This window comes from Symphalangus syndactylus, chromosome 13, assembly GCF_028878055.3.
Source record: "Symphalangus syndactylus isolate Jambi chromosome 13, NHGRI_mSymSyn1-v2.1_pri, whole genome shotgun sequence".
Taxonomy (NCBI): domain Eukaryota; kingdom Metazoa; phylum Chordata; class Mammalia; order Primates; family Hylobatidae; genus Symphalangus; species Symphalangus syndactylus.
In genome coordinates this window covers 117,338,625-117,356,032 of record NC_072435.2, presented here as the reverse complement: position 1 = coordinate 117,356,032, position 17,408 = coordinate 117,338,625, and the positions used below count along the sequence as shown (strand labels likewise).

The 17,408-nt window shown below is 48.1% G+C and overlaps 1 non-coding gene across 1 annotated transcript; it reads right to left on the bottom strand.

Annotated features, from left to right (window-relative positions):
* Positions 1–4,595: 4,595 nt before the first annotated feature.
* LOC129461312 (U6 spliceosomal RNA) lies at positions 4,596–4,706 on the bottom strand. The gene has a single exon (XR_008650466.1). It is a non-coding gene; the product is annotated as a U6 spliceosomal RNA (small nuclear RNA).
* Between the last annotated feature and the right edge of the window lie 12,702 nt (positions 4,707–17,408).

Genomic DNA, 17,408 nt, shown 5'->3' with positions numbered 1-17,408 from the left:
CTGATCATGTCCTTTCTCTGCTTATATTAGTTTCCCATTGCTGCCGTAAGAAATTACCATAAATTGGCCGGGCGCAGTGGTTCATGCTGTAATCCCAGCACTCTGGGAAGTCGAGGTGGTGGGGGGGGGAATCACCTGAGGTCAAGAGTTCGAGACCAGCCTGGCCAACATGGTGAAACCCCATCTCTACTAAAAATTCAAAAATTAGCCGGGCGTGGTGGCAGGCGCCTGTAATCCCAGCTACTCAGGTGGCTGAGGCATGAGAATCACTTGAACCCAGGAGGCGGAGGTTGCAGTGAGCCGAGATTGCACCATCACACTCCAGCCTGGGGGACAAGAGTGAGACTTTGTCTCCAAAAAAAAAAGCAAAAATTAACCAGGCGTGGTGGCAGGTGCCTGTAATCCCAGCTACTCGGGAGGTTGAGGCAGGAGAATTGCTTGAACCCGGGAGACGGAGGTTGCAGTGAGCCGAGATCACACCACTGCACTCCAGCCTGGGCGACCGAGTGAGACTCCGTCTCAAAACACACACACACACACACACACACACATGCACGCATGCACGCACGCACACAAATTCATTATCTTATGGTTCTAGAGGTCAGAAGTTCAAAATGAATCATCAGGGGCCAAAATTAAGGTGACAGCAGGGCTGGTTCCTTTGGAGGCTCCAGTGAAATAATGGGAAAATCCATTTCTTGCTTTTTCCGTTCTGCTGGCTGCCTGCATTCCTTAGTGTGCAGCCCCTTCTGTTTCTAAAGCAGGTCACGTCTCTCCAGACTGCTTCCATTGTCACATCGCTTCTCTGACCTCCTCTACCTCTCCTGAGGACACCTGTGGTTACACTGGGCCCACCCAGGTAATCCAGGATCAATCTTAAAATCCTTCACTCCATCACGTCCGCAAAGTCCCTTCATCCATATACGGTCACATCTTCACAGGTGCCAGAGAGTAAGACATGGACATCCCTGGGGGGCATTTACTCAGCCTGCCACACTGTGTACAGCCCTCCAGTGACCGTGCATCTGAGAATCTGAGTTAGGATGAAATCTAAGCGCATTCCCCAGCATGGGAAAGACTGATGTGATCTAGTTCCTGCCTATCTCTCCAGTGTAGTGGCTCACATTTGTAATGTCAGCAGTTTGGGAGGCCAAGGCGGGTAGATCACCTGAGGTTAGGAGTTCAAGACCAGCCTGGCCAACATGGCGAAACCCCATCTCTACCAAAAATACAAAAATTAGCTAGGCAAGGTGTTGTGATGCATGACTATAATCCCAACTACTCAGCAGGCTGAGGCATCAGAATCACTTAAACCTGGGAGGCAGAGGTTGCAGTCGGTGGAGATCGCACCACTGCACTCCAGCCTGGGCAACAGAGTAAGCCCCCGTCTCAAAACAAAACAAAACAAACAAACATTTCAAGCCAGGTGCCTATAATCCCAGCACATTTGGAGGCCAAGTCAGGAGGATCACTTGAGCCCAGGAGTTCCAGATCAGCCTGGGTAACATGGCCAGACCCCATCTCTACAAATAATAAAACTAGGCCGGGCATGGTGGCTCACGCTTGTAATCCCAGCAGTTTGGGAGGCCGAGGTGGGTGGATCACCTGAGGTTAGGAGTTCAAGACCAGCCTGGCCAAAATGTTGAAACCCTGTCTCTACTAAAAATACAAAAAATTAGCTGGGCACAATGGTGGGCACCTGTAATCCCAGCTACTCGGGAGGCTGGGACAGGAAAATTGCTTGAACCTGGGAGGCAGAGGTTGCAATGAGCTGAGATCAAGCCACTGCACTCCAGCCTGGGCGAGAGAGTGAAACTCTGCCTCAAATAAAATAAAATAAATAAATAAATAAAACAACATCAATGTATTGGTCATAGTTCTGGGGGCTGGGAAGTTCAAGTTCAAGTCACCAGCAGACTCGGTCTCTGGCGAGGACTTAGTTTACTTCAAAAATGCCACCCTGTTGCTGTATCTTCCATGGTGGAAAGGGGCTAGCTTCTCCACTCGGGTCTCTTTTTTTCTTTTCCAGACAAGATCAGCTCTGTCGTCCAAGCCGGAGTGCAATGGCATGATCTCAGCTCACTGCAAGCTTCAGCTTCCGGGTTTAAGAGATTCTCTTCCCTTGGGGATCACAGGCATGCACCACCTCACCTAGCACATTTTTGTATTTTTAGTAGACACAGGGTTTCGCCGTGTTGGCCAGGCTGGGGACCTCTTTTATTTATTTATTTGGTTGTTATTGTTTGTTGTTGAGACAGGATCTCACTCTGTCACCCAGGCTGAAGTGCAGTGGTACAATCACAGCTCACTGCAGCCTCATTCTCTGAGGCTCAGGTGATCCTTCCACCTCAGCATCCCGGGTAGCTGGGACCACAGGAATGCACCACCACAACCAGCTAATATTTTGTAGTGAGACGGGGTCTCCCCATGTTTGCCCAGGCCAGTCTCGAACTCCTGGGCTCAAGCAATCTGCCTGCCTCAGCCTCCCAAAGTTCTGAGACTACAGGCATGAGCCACAGCACATAGCCCTCTCGAGCTGCTTTTATGAGGGCACTAATCCCTTCACACACGCAGAACCTTATAACTTAATCACCTCCCAAAGGACCTACCTCTTAATACTATTGCATTGGGTACTAAGTTCCAACACGTGAATTTTGGGGGGACACTAACATTCGGACCATTGCATATGTATACTATCAAGTCTATTTACATAAAATTCAAAGACAGGACAAAGTACAATGGAAACTATGGGGAGTGATGGATATGCGTTAATCAGTATGACCATGGTAATCAGGACACAGTGGTTTTCAACTCATCACACCACACATCTTGAATATATACAATTTAATTTATCAATTAATTTTTTTTTTTTTTTGAGACAGAGTCTTGCTCTGTCCCAGGCTGGAGTGCAATGGCACGATCTCGGCTCACAGCAACCTCTGCCTCCCGGTTTTGAGCTATTCTCCTGCCTCAGCCTCCTGAGTAGCTGGGATTACAGGCACGCACCACCACGCCTGGCTAATTTTTGTATTTTTAGTAGAGACAGGGTTTCACCATGTTGGCCAGGCTGGTCTTGAACTCCTGACCTCATGATCCACCCGCATTGGCTTCCCAAAGTGCTGGGATTACAGGTGTGAGCCACCACGCCTGGCCATTATCAATTAAATATTTTTAAACCAAAAAAGAAGAAATGGCTGGGTGCATTGGTTCACACCTATAATCCCAGCACTTTGGGAGGCAGAGGCAGGGAGATATTTTGAGGCCAGGAGTTCAAGACCAGCCTGGGCAACATGGCGAAACCCTGTCTCTACAAAAAATAAAAATAAGAAATTGGCCAGGCATGCTGGCTTGCACCTGTGGTCCTAGCTACTGGGGAAGCTAAGGAAGGAGGATCCCTCGAGCCTAGGAGTTTGAGGCTGCAGTGAGCTGTGATTGCACCAGTGCACTCCAGCCTGGGTGAGAGAGGGAGTCCCCCATCTCTAAAAATAAAAAGGAAACAAGTGAATGATTCAAAACAAAAAGAACATGCCAAAGAAAAGAATATATATAAAAACTAGGCCAGCGCACGGTGGCTCACGCCTGTGATCCCAGCACTTTGGGAGGCTGAGGCGGGCGGTCAGGAGTTTGGGACTAGCCGGGCTAACGTGGCAAAACCCCGTCTCTACTAAAAAATACAAAATTTAGGTGGGTGTGGTGGTGCGCAGCTATAGTGCCAGCTACTCGGGAGGCTGAGGCAGGAGAATCCCTTGAACCTGGGAGGAGGGGATTGCAGTGAGCCGAGACTGTGCTACAGGGTGGGTGACAGAGTGGGACTCTGTCTCAAAAAAAAAAAAAAAAAGGCCAGACATGGTGGCTCATGTCTATAATCCCAGCACCTTGGGAGGCAGATCTCTTGAGCCTAGGAGTTAGAGACCAGCCTGGCCAAGATGGTGAAACCCCATCTCTACTAAAAAATACAAAAATTAGCCAGGCATGGTGGTGGGCACCTGTAATCCCAGCTACTCGGGAGGCTGAGGCAGAAGAATCACTTGAACCTGGGAGGTAGGGGTTGCAGTGAGCTGAGATTGCGCCACTGCACTCCAGCCTGGGTAACAGAGCAAGACTCCATCTCAAAAACAAACAAATAAACAAACAAAACCCTGCAATGGTATAATAAGTGATAAATACAAAAATATAGTGGTACTTTCAGGGGGTTAGGAGGAAGAGACTGGGATGGGTCCATGGAGAATCTCTCTTTTTTTTTTTTTTTTTTTGAGATGGGGTCTCGCTCTGTTGCCCAGGCTGGAGTGCAGTGGCGCCATCTCGGCTCACTGCAAGCTCCGCCTCCTGGGTTCACACCGTTCCCCTGCCTCAGCTTCCTGAGTAGCTGGGACTACAGGTGCCCGCCACCACACCCGGCTAATTTTTTTTTTGTATTTTTAGTAGAGACGGGGTTTCACCATGTTAGCTAGGATAGTCTCGATCTCCTGACCTCGTGATCCACCCACCTTGGCCTCCCAAAGTGCTGGGATTACAGGCATGAGCCACCAGGCCCAGCCATGGAGAATTTCAAAGAGACACTGGGATTGCTGGGCTTCTGTTGCTGCTGTTTCAACATGGAATGTTTCAGCTTCGTCAATTTGCTTGTCATTCTTGCGCAAGAGCCATGCTAAAGTGCTATGTGCGGTTCCAATTTCAGTATACGTGCTGCCAAAGTGAGTGAGTACTGCTGCTTTTTTTAATTGTGACAAAATATATGTAACATAAAATTTATCATTGTAACAATTTTTAAGTGTGCAGCTCCACGACATTAAGCATACTCACACTGTTGTACAACCATCACCACCATCCACGTCTAGAACTTTTTCATCCTCTCAAACAAAAACTCTGTCCCCATTAAACCTAACTCCCCAGAATATCCCCCTCCATCCAGTCCCTGGCCACCACCATTATATCTATTCTATTTTCTATTCTATTTTCTTTCTCTGTTTTCTTTCTTTCTTTCTTTCTTTCTTTCTTTCTTTCTTTCTTTCTTTCTTTCTTTCTTTCTTTCTTCTTTCTTTCTTTCTTTCTTTCTTTCTTTCTTTCTTTCTTTCTTTCTTTTTTTTTTTAATTTGAGATAAGAGTTTCACTCTGTCGCCCAGGCTGACGTGCAGTGGCTCATTCTCGGCTCACTGCAACCTTCGCCTCCCAAGTTCAAGTGATTCGTCTGTTTCACTCTCCCAAGTATCTGGGATTGCAGCCATGTGCCACCATGCTTTTTTTTTTTTTTTTTTTTTTTTGAGATGGAGTTTCGCTCTTGTTGTCCATGCTGGAGTGTAATGGCACAATCTTGGCTCATCGTAATCTCCGCCGCCCGGGTTCAAGCAATTCTCCTACCTTAGCCTCCCCAGTAACTCGGATTACAGGCATGTTCCACCATGCCCAGCTAATTTTGTATTTTTCGTAGAGATGGGGTTTCTTTTTCTTTTTTTTTTTTTTTTGAGATGGAGTTTTGCTCTTGTTGCCCAGGCTGGAGTGCAATGGCACGATCTTGGCTCACCGCAACCTCCGCCTCCCGGTTTCAAGCGATTCTCCTGCCTCAGCCTCTCTAGTAGCTAGGATTATAGGCATGTGCCACCACGCCCAGCTAATTTTGTATTTTTAGTAGAGATGGGGTTTCTCCATGCTGGTCAGGCTGGTCTCGAACTCCCGACCTCAGCTGATCAGCCCACCTCGGCCTCCCAAACTGCTGGAATTACAGGTATGAGCCACTGCGCCCAGCCATGAGATAGGGTTTCTCCATGTTGGTCAGGCTGGTCTCGAACTCCCGACCTCAGATGATCCACCCTCCTCAGCCTCCCAAAGTGCTGGGATTACGGGCATAAGCCTCCATGCCCAGCCCTTGGGCCTATCATTCTGTTTTCTGTCTCCATGAATTGAAATACTCTAGGTACTTCATATTAATGGAATCATACCATATTTGTCCATTCATGTGTGGCTTATTTCGCTTAGCATAATGTCTTCAAGGTTTATCTTGTTGCAGCATGTGTCAGAATTTCCTTTGTTTTTAAGTCTGAATCATACTCCATATTATATTATATTCCATATACCATGTTTTGTTTTTCCATTTATCTACTGATGGACATTTGGGTCATTTCCAACTTTGTGGCTGTTGTCAATAGCACTGCTATGAAACTGTTAATATTTTCTCTCTTAAGTCGATAGTAATAATAGTGTGTGTGTGTGTGTGTGTGTATTTTTTTTTTTTTTTGAGACGGAGTCTCCCTCTGTCGCCCAGGCTAGAGTGCAGTGGTGCAATCTTGGCTCACTGCAAACCTCCTGGGTTCAAGCGATTCTCCTGTCTCAGCCTCCCAAGTAGCTGGGACTACAGGTGCATGCCACCATGCCTGGCTAAGTTTTGTATTTTTAGTAGAGATGAGGTTTCACCATGTTGGCCAGGATGGTCTCTATCTCCTGACCTTGTGATCCACCTGCCTCGGCCTCCCAAAGTGCTGGGATTACAGGCATGAGCCACCGCACCCGGCCCCTATATTATTATTTTTAAAACCATTACATATAAGTTTATTTCCTATTTTTAAGCTCAGAGTCGCATAATGTTATTTATTTTCACACTTTCCCACAGTGGAACAGTCTTTATTACTTTGCTTGGCAGTAAGCAACTCCAGAAAGTAATCTAATGACTCAGTTTTACTATGGCAAATATTATTAGCCATTTTCTTGCTAAAATAATCAATACATTATTAAAGTTCATCTTGTAAATGTTCTAAACTAACTGATGATAAGACCACAATAAAAGGTAATGTAGAGTCAGATGCAGTGGCTCCCGCCCTGTAATCCCAGCACTTTGGGGAGGTAGGTGGAGCACTTGAGACAGGAGTTTGAGACCAGCCTGGGCAACATAGTGAGACCCCCATCTCTATAAAAAAATTAAAAATTAGCTGGGTGTGGTGGTGTCCACCTATAGTCCCAGCTACTCGAGGGGCTGAGACAAGAGGATTGCTTAAGCCCAGGAGGTTGAGGCTTCAGTGAGCTGTGATCGCACTACTGCACTCCAGCTTAGGCAACACAGCACGATCCCGTCTCCCCCACAAAAAAAGGAGGCCAGGCATGGTTGCTCAAGCCTATAATCCCAGCACCTTGGGAGGCTGAGGTGGGCAGATCTCTTGAGCCTAGGAGTTAGAGACCAGCTTGGACAACATGGAGAAACCTTGTCTCTACAAAAAAACATAAAACAATTAGCCGGGTGTGGTGGTGCATGCCTATAGTCCCAGCTACTCTCAGGCTGAGGCAGGAGAATGGCTTGAACCAGGGAGGTGAGGTTTCAGTGACCCGAGATGGTGTCACTGCACTCCAGCCTGGGCGACAGAGCGAGACTCCATCTCAAAAACGAACAAACAAACAACCACAAAAAACCCCTGCAGAATATATTTTACCACAGCTAAAAAGAAGGAGGAGGCTGGGTGCAGTAGCTCATGCCTGTAATCCCAGCACTTTTGGAGGCCGAGGTGGGCGGATCACCTGAGGTCGGGAGTTCAAGACCAGCCTGACCAACATGGAGAAACCCCATCTCTACTAAAAATGCAAAAAATTGGCCAGGTGTGGTGGCGTATGCCTGTAATCCCAGCTACTCGGGAGGCTGAGGCAGTAGAATCGCTTGAACCCGGGAGGTGGAGGTTGCAATGAGCTGAGATCACGCCATTGTACTCTAGCCTGGGCAACAAGAGTGAAACTCCATCTCAAAAATAAATAAATAAATAAATAAATAAATAAATAAATAAATAAAAAGGGGGGAAGGAAAGTGTTGGATCGTGCAAAGCTTTGTGACTCTAGTGAAGATTTGAGTCTTCAATGATTTCTTTTATTTATTTATTTATTTTTTTAGAGATGAAGTCTCACTCTGTTGCCCAGGCTGGAGTGCAATGGCACAATCTCGGCTCACTGCAACCTCCGCTTCCTGAGTTCAAGTGATTCTCCTGCCTCAGCCTCCTGAGTAGCTGGGATTACTAGCATGCGCCACCATGTCTGGCTAATTTTTGTATTTTTAGTGGAGATGGGGTTTCACCATGTTGGCCAGGCTGGTCTCGAACTCCTGACCTCAGGTGATCCGCCCACCTTGGCCTCCCAAAGTGCTGGGATTACAGGTGTGAGCCAGCACGCCTGGCCCATCTTCAATGATTTCTATGCATTGTCTGGGTTTTTGCAAAATTAGATCATGGATTACCTCTATAATTTTTCAAAATTAACTTGTCATTATAGGAATCCAGGCAAGGGGTTAAGAAGTCAAGGAGGAGGAGAATCAAATCTTTCATTTCATAGCTGGAAAAGTCAGGCCAAATCTGAGGGAGGGCACCTGTCAGAAGTGCAGGCCCTCTGCCAGAGCTCCAGGGTTAGAACTCAGCTGCTGCCCTCTTGCCTGGTGTATGAAGGAAGGAACAACTGCGGTGGGGGAAGCGGCCTTAATTAGACAGCAGGCATTGATTGAGTGGGAGCTGCAGGCAAAGTCCTCCATGGGTGCCTGGTGATGGGCAGGCAGGTGAGCTAGGGGCCAGCCTGGCCTCACCTTCAAAGAGCTGGTTCCCAGGTGAGAAGATATGGCCTTGAGAAAGGTACCTGGCAGTACGGGTGATAAGGGGCCCTCTGCACTCTAAACACACCCACCTTCTAGCCTTATCTTTGTGTGTTAGAGTTATGTATTTACAGGCCATGTTAGCAGGAAGACTGGGGGCTCCTTGAGGGCGTTCATTCATTCAGGCATTTATTGAACTACTGTGTACCCAGGCACTGATTGGGACAGCTATATACGGTAGCTGCTTGATGAACATACATTGCATTGAATGACAAGCTCAGAGCTTAGCATTTCATAAGCACTCCATAAATCCTGCTTGGATTGAATAAATAATGTATGAATAAATTACAGGCATCAGGCCTGGCACACAGTAGGTGTTTAATACATGTTGAATGCATGAAGGAAGGACTAACACAAGGTCTGGTACACAGGAAATACACGTTGCAAGAACCTGCCTGTATTTTTTATTTTTATTTTTATTTTGAGATGGAGTCTTGCTGTCGCCCAGGCTGGAGTGCAGTGGTGCGATCTCAGCTCACTGCAACCTCCACCTCCCAGGTTTAAGTAATTCTGCCTCAGCCTCCCAAGTAGCTGGAATTACAGGCACACGCCACCATGCCAAGCTAATTTTTGTATTTTTAATAGACAAAATACAAAATACAGCCTGTTGTCCAGGCTGGTCTTGAACTCCTGACTTCAAGTGATCCACCCGCCTGGGCCTCCCAAAGTGCTGGGAATACAGGCGTGAACCACCGTGCCCAGCATTTTTTTTTTTTTTTTTTTTGGGAGATAGGGTCTCACTCTGTTGCCCAGGCTGGAGTGCAGTGTTGCGATCATGGCTCACTGCAGCCTTGACCTTCTGGGCTGAAGTGATCCTCCCACCTTAGCTTCCAGAGAAACTGGTACCACAGGAATGCACCACCACACCCAGCTAATTTTTTTCATTTTTCTTTTTGAGATGGAGTTTCGCTCTTGTTGCCCAGGCTGGAGTGCAATGGTGCAATCTTGGCTCACTGCAACCTCCACCTCCCAGGTTCAAGTGATTCTCCTGCCTTAGCCTCCTGAGTAGCTGGGATTACAGGCACACACCACCACGCCCAGCAAATTTTTGTATTTTTAGTAGAGATGGGGTTTCGCCATGTTGGCCAGGCTGGTCTTGAACTCCTGACCTCAGGTGATCCACCTGCCTCGGCCTCCCAAAATGCTGGGATTACAGGCATGAGCCACCGTGTCCATACTTTTAAATTTTTTTTTGCAGAGACAGAGTCTCACTAAGTTGCCCAGGCTGGTCTCAAACTCCTGGGCTAAAGCGATTCTCCTGTCTTGGCCTCCTAAAGTTCTGGCATTACAAACGTGAGCTACCACACCAGGCCTGAACCTGTCTTTTTTTTTTTTTTTTTGAGACAAAGTCTTGCTCTGTCGCCCCAGGCTGGAGTGCAGTGGTGCGATCCTGGCTCACTGCAACCTCCGCCTCCCGGGTTCAAGCAGTTCTCCTGATCAGCCTCCCGAGTAGCTGGGATTACAGGCATGTGCCACCGTGCCCGGCTAATTTTTGTATTTTTAGTAGAGATGGGGTCTCACTGTGTTGGCCAGGCTGGTTTTGAACTGCTGACCTCAGGTGCTCTGCCTGCCTTGGCCTCCCAAAGTGCTGGGATTACAGGCATGAGCCACTGCGCCCAGCCTGTTTCAAGCTTTTTGTGATGACATACAATGCTGCTGGGGCCATCATCCTTGTTCACGCTTCCCAGTGCACTCCTGCATTTCTGCCAACAATGTCCTCAGCTACGGAGCGGCTGCATCATAGGTTACACACACCTTCAGCTTTACTAGACATTGCCCAGCTAGTTCCCAAAGTGTCTACTAATTTTTGCAGTTTATTTCGCCCCCAATCGCACCCTCAGCTCACTACGCTTGGGTCATATGGGCCTTCTTTGGGGCTCTTTAGCACATGTGCGCCTCAGTCAGAAGGCCTATTCCATCTGCCATTTCATCTGCTGAGAGCACTTCCCCAACACTCAGCCTAGCAAAGATCTTTACTTCAGAGCTCAGCTCTAGGTATCACTCCCTCCCCAATCCCAGACCAGGTCAACTCTCCCTCCCTCCATATTATGGAACTCACAGGACCACATATGTCTTCTTTGTGATATTTATCAACTTCAGAGTTTCCTCTCTATCTGTGCAACTCGGAACAAAGTCTGTCTCCCCTGCTAAGCTGTAAGTTCCCGTGTTTGTTTAAGCTCACTGCCCTTTCTCCAACACCCAACAGCAAGCCTGGCACATGTTAGGCAATGGGTGTTATTACTCTAATAGCTATTCTGTATTCTAACTCATATTTGAGTTCAGTATGTAACTTTTCCAGCATGTTTTCACATTCATTAGCATCTTCTAGGGCCAGGATCATGACAATGTAGACACAGTCCCTTCCCTTAAGGAGTTCACAGATTTAGGTCAATAAATGTTAACTGGACTCGCTGGCCCGTGACATATTTTAAGTGCTTAGCAACTGTTTAATTGACTCAGAGGTCCACCTCGTCTGAGTAGTACTATAATGAACAGTGTGGGCCAGTGTTTTCTGAGCACTTACTATGCACCAGACACTCTGCTAAGTGCTTTTCATTTACCATCTCCTGCATGCTCACATCCTTCCCAGGAGGTCCTATAACACCTCCATTTGACAGATGAGGAGACTGAGCCTCAGGAAGGTGAATTCATTCATCTGTTCCAGGTCACACAGCTGGTACATGGTACAGACGGGATTTCTCAGCCAGGGCTCCTAATCTGTACCTTCTATTACGATGCTGCATTTTCCCTGCTCCAATTACACTGCTCTCTTTCTTTTGTACTTTATTTATTTTTTTGAGATGGAGTCTGGCTCTGTCACCCTGGCTGGAGTGCAGTGGCCAGATTTTGGCTTACTGCAATCTCTGCCTCCCAGGTTCAAGTGATTCTCCTGCTTCAGCCTCCCAAGTAGCTGGGACTATAGGCGTGTGCCACCATACCCGGCTAATTTTTGTATTTTCAGTAGTGACGGGGTTTTTCACCATGTTGGCCAGGCTGGTCTCAAACTCCTGACCTCGGGTGATCCGCCCACCTCAGCCTCCCAAAGTGCTGGGATTACAGGCGTGAGCCACTGTGCCCATCTTTTTTTTTTTTTTTTTTTTTTTTTGAGACGGAGTCTCACTCTGTCGCCCAGGCTGGAGTGCAGTGGCGTAATCTCAGCTCACTGCAACCTCCACCTCCCAGGTTGAAGAAATTCTCCTGCCTCAGCCTCCCAAGTAGCTGGAATTACAGGCGCCCACCACCACGTCCAGCTAATTTTGTGTATTTTTAGTAGAGAAGAGGTTTCGCCATGTTGGCCAGGCCAGTCTCGAACTCCTGACCCCAGGTGATCCACCCGCCTCGGCCTCCCAAAGTGCTGGGATTACAGGCGTGAGCCACCGCGCCCAGCCCACTGCGTCCATCTTAAATTACACTGCTTTCTGTTGGAGTCCAGAGACTAAGTTTGATACCTACCATTACTGGGCACCCCAGTACTAACCATTTTACATCCATCTATTAATTTAATTCAAATAGTTACTGAACCCGCCATGAACCAAGTTCTATTCTAGGGGCTGGAGATATGGAGGTAAACAAAACAGACATCCTAGGGGGAGGAGTGAAAACTAAAGAAACTCAGTTAAGTAGAATATAAAATATAGGCTGTGCACAGTGGTTTGTGCCTATTATCCCTGCACTTTGGGAGCCAGACAGGGAGGATTGCTTGAGGTCAGGGGTTCGAGACCAGCCTGGGCAACATAGTGAGACCCTGTCTCTACAAAATTTAAAAAAAAAAACAACTTCGGCCGGGCGTGGTGGCTCATGCCTGTAGTCCCAGCACTTTGGGAGGCTGAGGCAGGTGGATCACCTGAGGTCAGGAGTTCAAGACCAGCCTGGCCAACATGGTGAAACCCCGTCTCTACTAAAAGTACAAAAATTAGCCTGGCGTGGTGGTGGGCACCTGTAGTCCCAGCTACTCCGGAGGCAGAGGCAGGAGAATTGCTTGAACCCAGGAGGCGGAGGTTGCAGTGAGCCGAAGATTGCGCCATTGCACTCCAGCAGCCTGGGTGACAGAACGAGACTCCGACACACACACACACACACACACACACACACACACAACCCACAAAACCAAAAATTAGCCAGGTGTGGTGGTAGGCGCCTGTAATCCCAGCTACTTGGGAGGCTGAGGCAGGAGAATCACTTGAACCCCGGAGGCAGAGGTTGCAGTGAACCAAGATGATGCCATTGCACTCCAGACTGGGGGGCAAAAGCAAAACTCTGTTTCAAAAACAAACAAACAAAAAAACTGGCTGGGTGTGGTGGTGCATGCCTGTAGTCCCAGGTAATCAGGAGACCGAGGCAGGATCACTTGAACCCAGGAGTTGGACGTGGCAGTGACCTGCCCTCCAGCAGTCTGGGTGACAGACAGAGACCCTGTCTCAATATATTAGGTTGGTGCAAAAGTAATTGCAGTTTTTGCCACTGAAAGTAATGCCATTTAAGTTAATGGCAAAAACAGCAATTACTTTTGCGCCAATCTAATAGATATATAGCTATGTAGATAATATGATCGATGGTGATCAGTGATAAGAGTGAAAAGGAAAACAGAAAAGGGAACAAGGGGCCAGGCTTGGTGGTTCACACCTGTAATCCCAGCGCTTTGAGAGGCCGAGGTGGACGGAACACTTGAGGCCAGGAGTTCGAGACCAGCCTGGCCAACATGGTAAAAGCCCACTTCTACTAAAATACAAAAAAATTTAGCCAGGCATGGTGGCATGCGTCTGTGGTGCCAGCTACCTGGGAGGCTGAGGTGGGAGGATCCCTTGAACCCAGGAGGCAGAGGTTGCAGTGAGCCGAGATCGCACCATTACACTCCAGCCTGGGTGACAGAGTGAGACCCTGTCTCCAAAAAACAAACAAACGAAAACAAAAAAAAGAAAAAGGGACAAGGAAAATAAGATGGTAAATGTGGTCTCCAAGGTCTTGTTTCATCTTCCTATGTCCATTATTTTTCCCATTATACAAGTGAGGAGGAGGTTCCGAGAGGTGGAGTAACTCGTCCAGGGACTCAACAGTGCACAGGTTGAGACGTCAGTGTCCTGGAAGGACCCATCCTGCAATCGCTGTTGGCTGTGTTCCTACCCAGTGCCTAGGATGGAGGTGAAGACAAAAACAGCATCAGGCTTTCTCCCAAGAGCTTGAGACCTGGCAAGCAGGTAGGTCAATCCCTGTGAGCAGAGGACTCCCAAAGCCCTTGCGATGCATCCATGAGGTGCCCAGGGCAGACATTGAGGAATCACCTTGGGAGAAGCAGATGCAGAGGCTGGAGTCGAAGCTCAGGCTGATGAATCGATTCCAGAGATCAGGAGCAGAAGGCAAAGTTCCCCTAGGATCTTCTGAGACTGCTGGTGGCTCCCAGGCCCACCAGTCCTGGCTTTACTCCCCTTCAGCTCTCTTATCTCCAGTCTTTAGGCCTTCAGGTAGGGAGACCCAAGGACGCTAGTTACCTAATAATTAGTCACAGCCGCCGGGCGCGGTGCCTCACGCCTGTAATCCCAGCACTTTGGGAGGCCGAGGCGGGCGGATCACGAGGTCAGGAGATCAAGATCATCCTGGCTAACACGGTGAAACTCCGTCTCTACTAAAAATACAAAAAATTAGCCGGGCGTGGTGGCGGGCTCCTGTAGTCCCAGCTACTAGGGAGGCTGAGGCAGGAGAATGGCGTGAACCCGGGAGGCGGAGCTTCCAGTGAGCCAAGATCGCGCCACTGCACTCCAGCCTGGGCGACACAGCAAGACTCCGTCTCAAAAAAAAAAAAATAAAAAGTAATAATTAGCCACAGCCTAGCAGTGAGGAAGCTGCCGTCACATGCAAACAGCGGCCCCTCCTCTACCCGGCATCATGAGCTTGGGGTGCCTCCCAGACTGCTGGGTCGCGGCAGTGGAGGACGCAGGGTACGCGTTTTTAGGCCTCAGCTGTGCGCAATGATGGCTGGTCCCCATGACTCAGTTTCTGTGCAACAGGTGTCATGAACAAGGGTGGCAGTGTGGAATAGAGTGGGTAAGGGTCTGGACTTTGGAGCTAGAAAGGTGTTCCCGTCTCCCCAAGGCACACCAACATATTTTTTATACCTCTAAGAAACTTGGTATCTTTTTTTTTTTTTTTTTGGAGACGGAGTTTTGCCTCTGTCACCCAGGCTGGAGTGCAGTGGCATGATCTCAGCTCACTGCACCTGTGCCTCTTGGGTTCAAGCAATTCTGCTTCAACCTTCCGAGTAGCTGGAACTACAGGCACACACCGCGACCCCTGGCTAATTTTTTATGTTTTAGTAGAGACAGGGTTTCACCATGTTACCCAGGCTCGTCTCAAACTCATGAATTCAGGCAATCTGCTCGTCTTGGCCTGCCAAAGTGCTAAGATTACAGGTGTGAGCCGTTGTGCCAGGAGTTTTTTTTTTTTTTTTTGAAACACAGTTTCACTCTCACCCAGGCTGGAGTGCAGCGGCGCCATCTCGGCTCACTGCAACCTTTATCTTCCGGGTTCAAGCAGTTCTCCTGCCTCGGCCTCCTGAGTAGCTGGGACTACAGGTGCCCACCACAACGCCCGGCTAATTTTTGTATTTTTAGTAGAGATAGGGTTTCACCATGTTGGCAAGGCTGGTCAGAAACTCCTGACTTCAGGTGATGTGCCCGCCTTGGCCTCACAAAGTGCTGGGATTACAGGCATGAACCACCACACCCAGCCGGTATCTTGTTCAAAGAGGTACAATTTAAGGATTAGTTGATCAAGCTGAAAATACACATACTTTTGGAGGTTGAGGAATTCATTCATTCATTCAACAAACATTTGTGGGGTATGTTTTATGAGCTGGGTCCTAGGACCTGAAGATAAACAGTGAAGAGGCCGGGCGCGGTGGCTCACACCTGTAATCCCAGCACTTTGGGAGGCCGAGGCAGGTGGATCACGAGGTCAGGAGATCGAGACCATCCTGGCTAACACAGTGAAACCCTGTCTCTACTAAAAATACAAAAAATCAGCCGGGCGTGGTGGCAGGCGCCTGTAGTCCCAGCTACTCAGGAGGCTGAGGCAGGAGAATGGCGTGAACCCGGGAGGCGGAGCTTGCAGTGAGCCGAGATTGCGCCACTGCACTCCAGCCTGGGCGACAGAGTGAGACTCCGTCTCAAAAATAAATAAATAAATAAAATAAACAGTGAAGAGGACGAACAAGGTTGGTCTCCTCAGAGACTTTTCCTTTTTTTTTTTAAATAGAGACAGGGCCTAATTATGTTGCCTAGGCTGGTGTCAAACTTCTGGGGTCTCAAGTGAGCCTCCTGCCTTGGCCTCCTATAGTGCTGGGATTAGACGGGGAATTTTCCTTTTATTAAGTGAGTGGTGTTAGACTGTGGACACGTGAGTATTCTATTAGTTGTGACAGGTGTTCTGAATGAGAAAGTTTTGCGTGAGATTAGAGGTAAACTCACCTGCTCTCAATTTGTAAGGGAGCCATCTCAGAATTTTCTCTCTTCAGGCTGGGGATAAGAGCCAGCGTCTTCATTTCAGAGCATCTCAGCCGCACCAGGGGGATCCTCTTACTCTCTGCCATGAACAGGTGCCGCGGGATGAAGAGGAGAGTTTCCTATCAAAGCTGCTGTGTTTTGCTTTTGTTTTGTAGAGATGGGGTTTCACCATGTTGCCCAGGCTGGTCTCTAACTCCTGGGCTCAAGGGATCCACCCGCTTTGACCTCCCAAATTGTTGGGATTACAGGTATTAGCCACAGTGCCTGCCTAAGGTTGCTTTGTGTGTGAATCAAGCAGGCACTCAATAAATAGTTGTGGGATTAATGAATGTCATTTCAAGGAGGGTTAAAAGCCATGGACACCATCTGTAAAGGGTGTTAGAATTTGGTCATCCAGGAAAACAAAATTTCAGCAGTTATTTGAGATTTCCAGAAGGGTGAGTAGTTTTGGGACTTGGGGAGGAGGAATTGGGGTGCTGGGTTTCCATTCAACAAGTATGTTTTCCAGCCTGGCCAACACGGCAAAACCTCGTCTCTACTAAAAATACAAATATTACCTGGGTGTGGTGGCGGGTGCCTGTAATCCCCAGCTACTTGGGAGGCTGAGGCAGGAGGATCGCTTGAACTCCAGAGGCTAGGCAGTGAGCCGAGGTCGCGCAACTGCACTCCATCCTGGGTGACAGAGTGACACTCCGTCTCAAAAAAATAAAATAATAAAAAAAAACCCACAAGTATTTTTAGGGGACATGCAGGCATTTTGCTAGAGCTATATCCATGAATGAGACAGACCAGGTACTGCCCTCTTAGGGCTTACAGTCTGGTGAGGGCACAGGCAACAATAAGATGATGTGGTAATTACTGGGGGGGTGGGGGGGCAGGAAAGAGAGAGAGCAAAGCAGATTCTAGGAGAAACAGGAGGGAAGAAGGGCTGGGGGAATCGATTGGCATATGCAAATGTCTAGAGGAGGAAAGAGCAGGTTTAGTCAAAGAACTCAAAATAGTTCAGCAAGGTCAGACTTTGGAGTCTGGTGAGGGACAGGATGTACAAGCAAGGGGACTGTATCCATCCATTCCAGGCAGCCTTCCCCAAGGTGTTTCCCTTGGGGAAAAGCTAAATTTGCCCAATCCACAGCTACCTGTCATTGTTCTGGAGCCCAGGAGGTCAACCTCATTTTAATTAAGACACACCATTTATTGCGTCCTGTTATAGAACGTTGGCTCATTCAATTGTCGGGTAACTTTATTTTATTATTATTATTTTTTTTTGAGATAGAGTTTTGCTCTTATTGCTCAGGCTGGAGTGT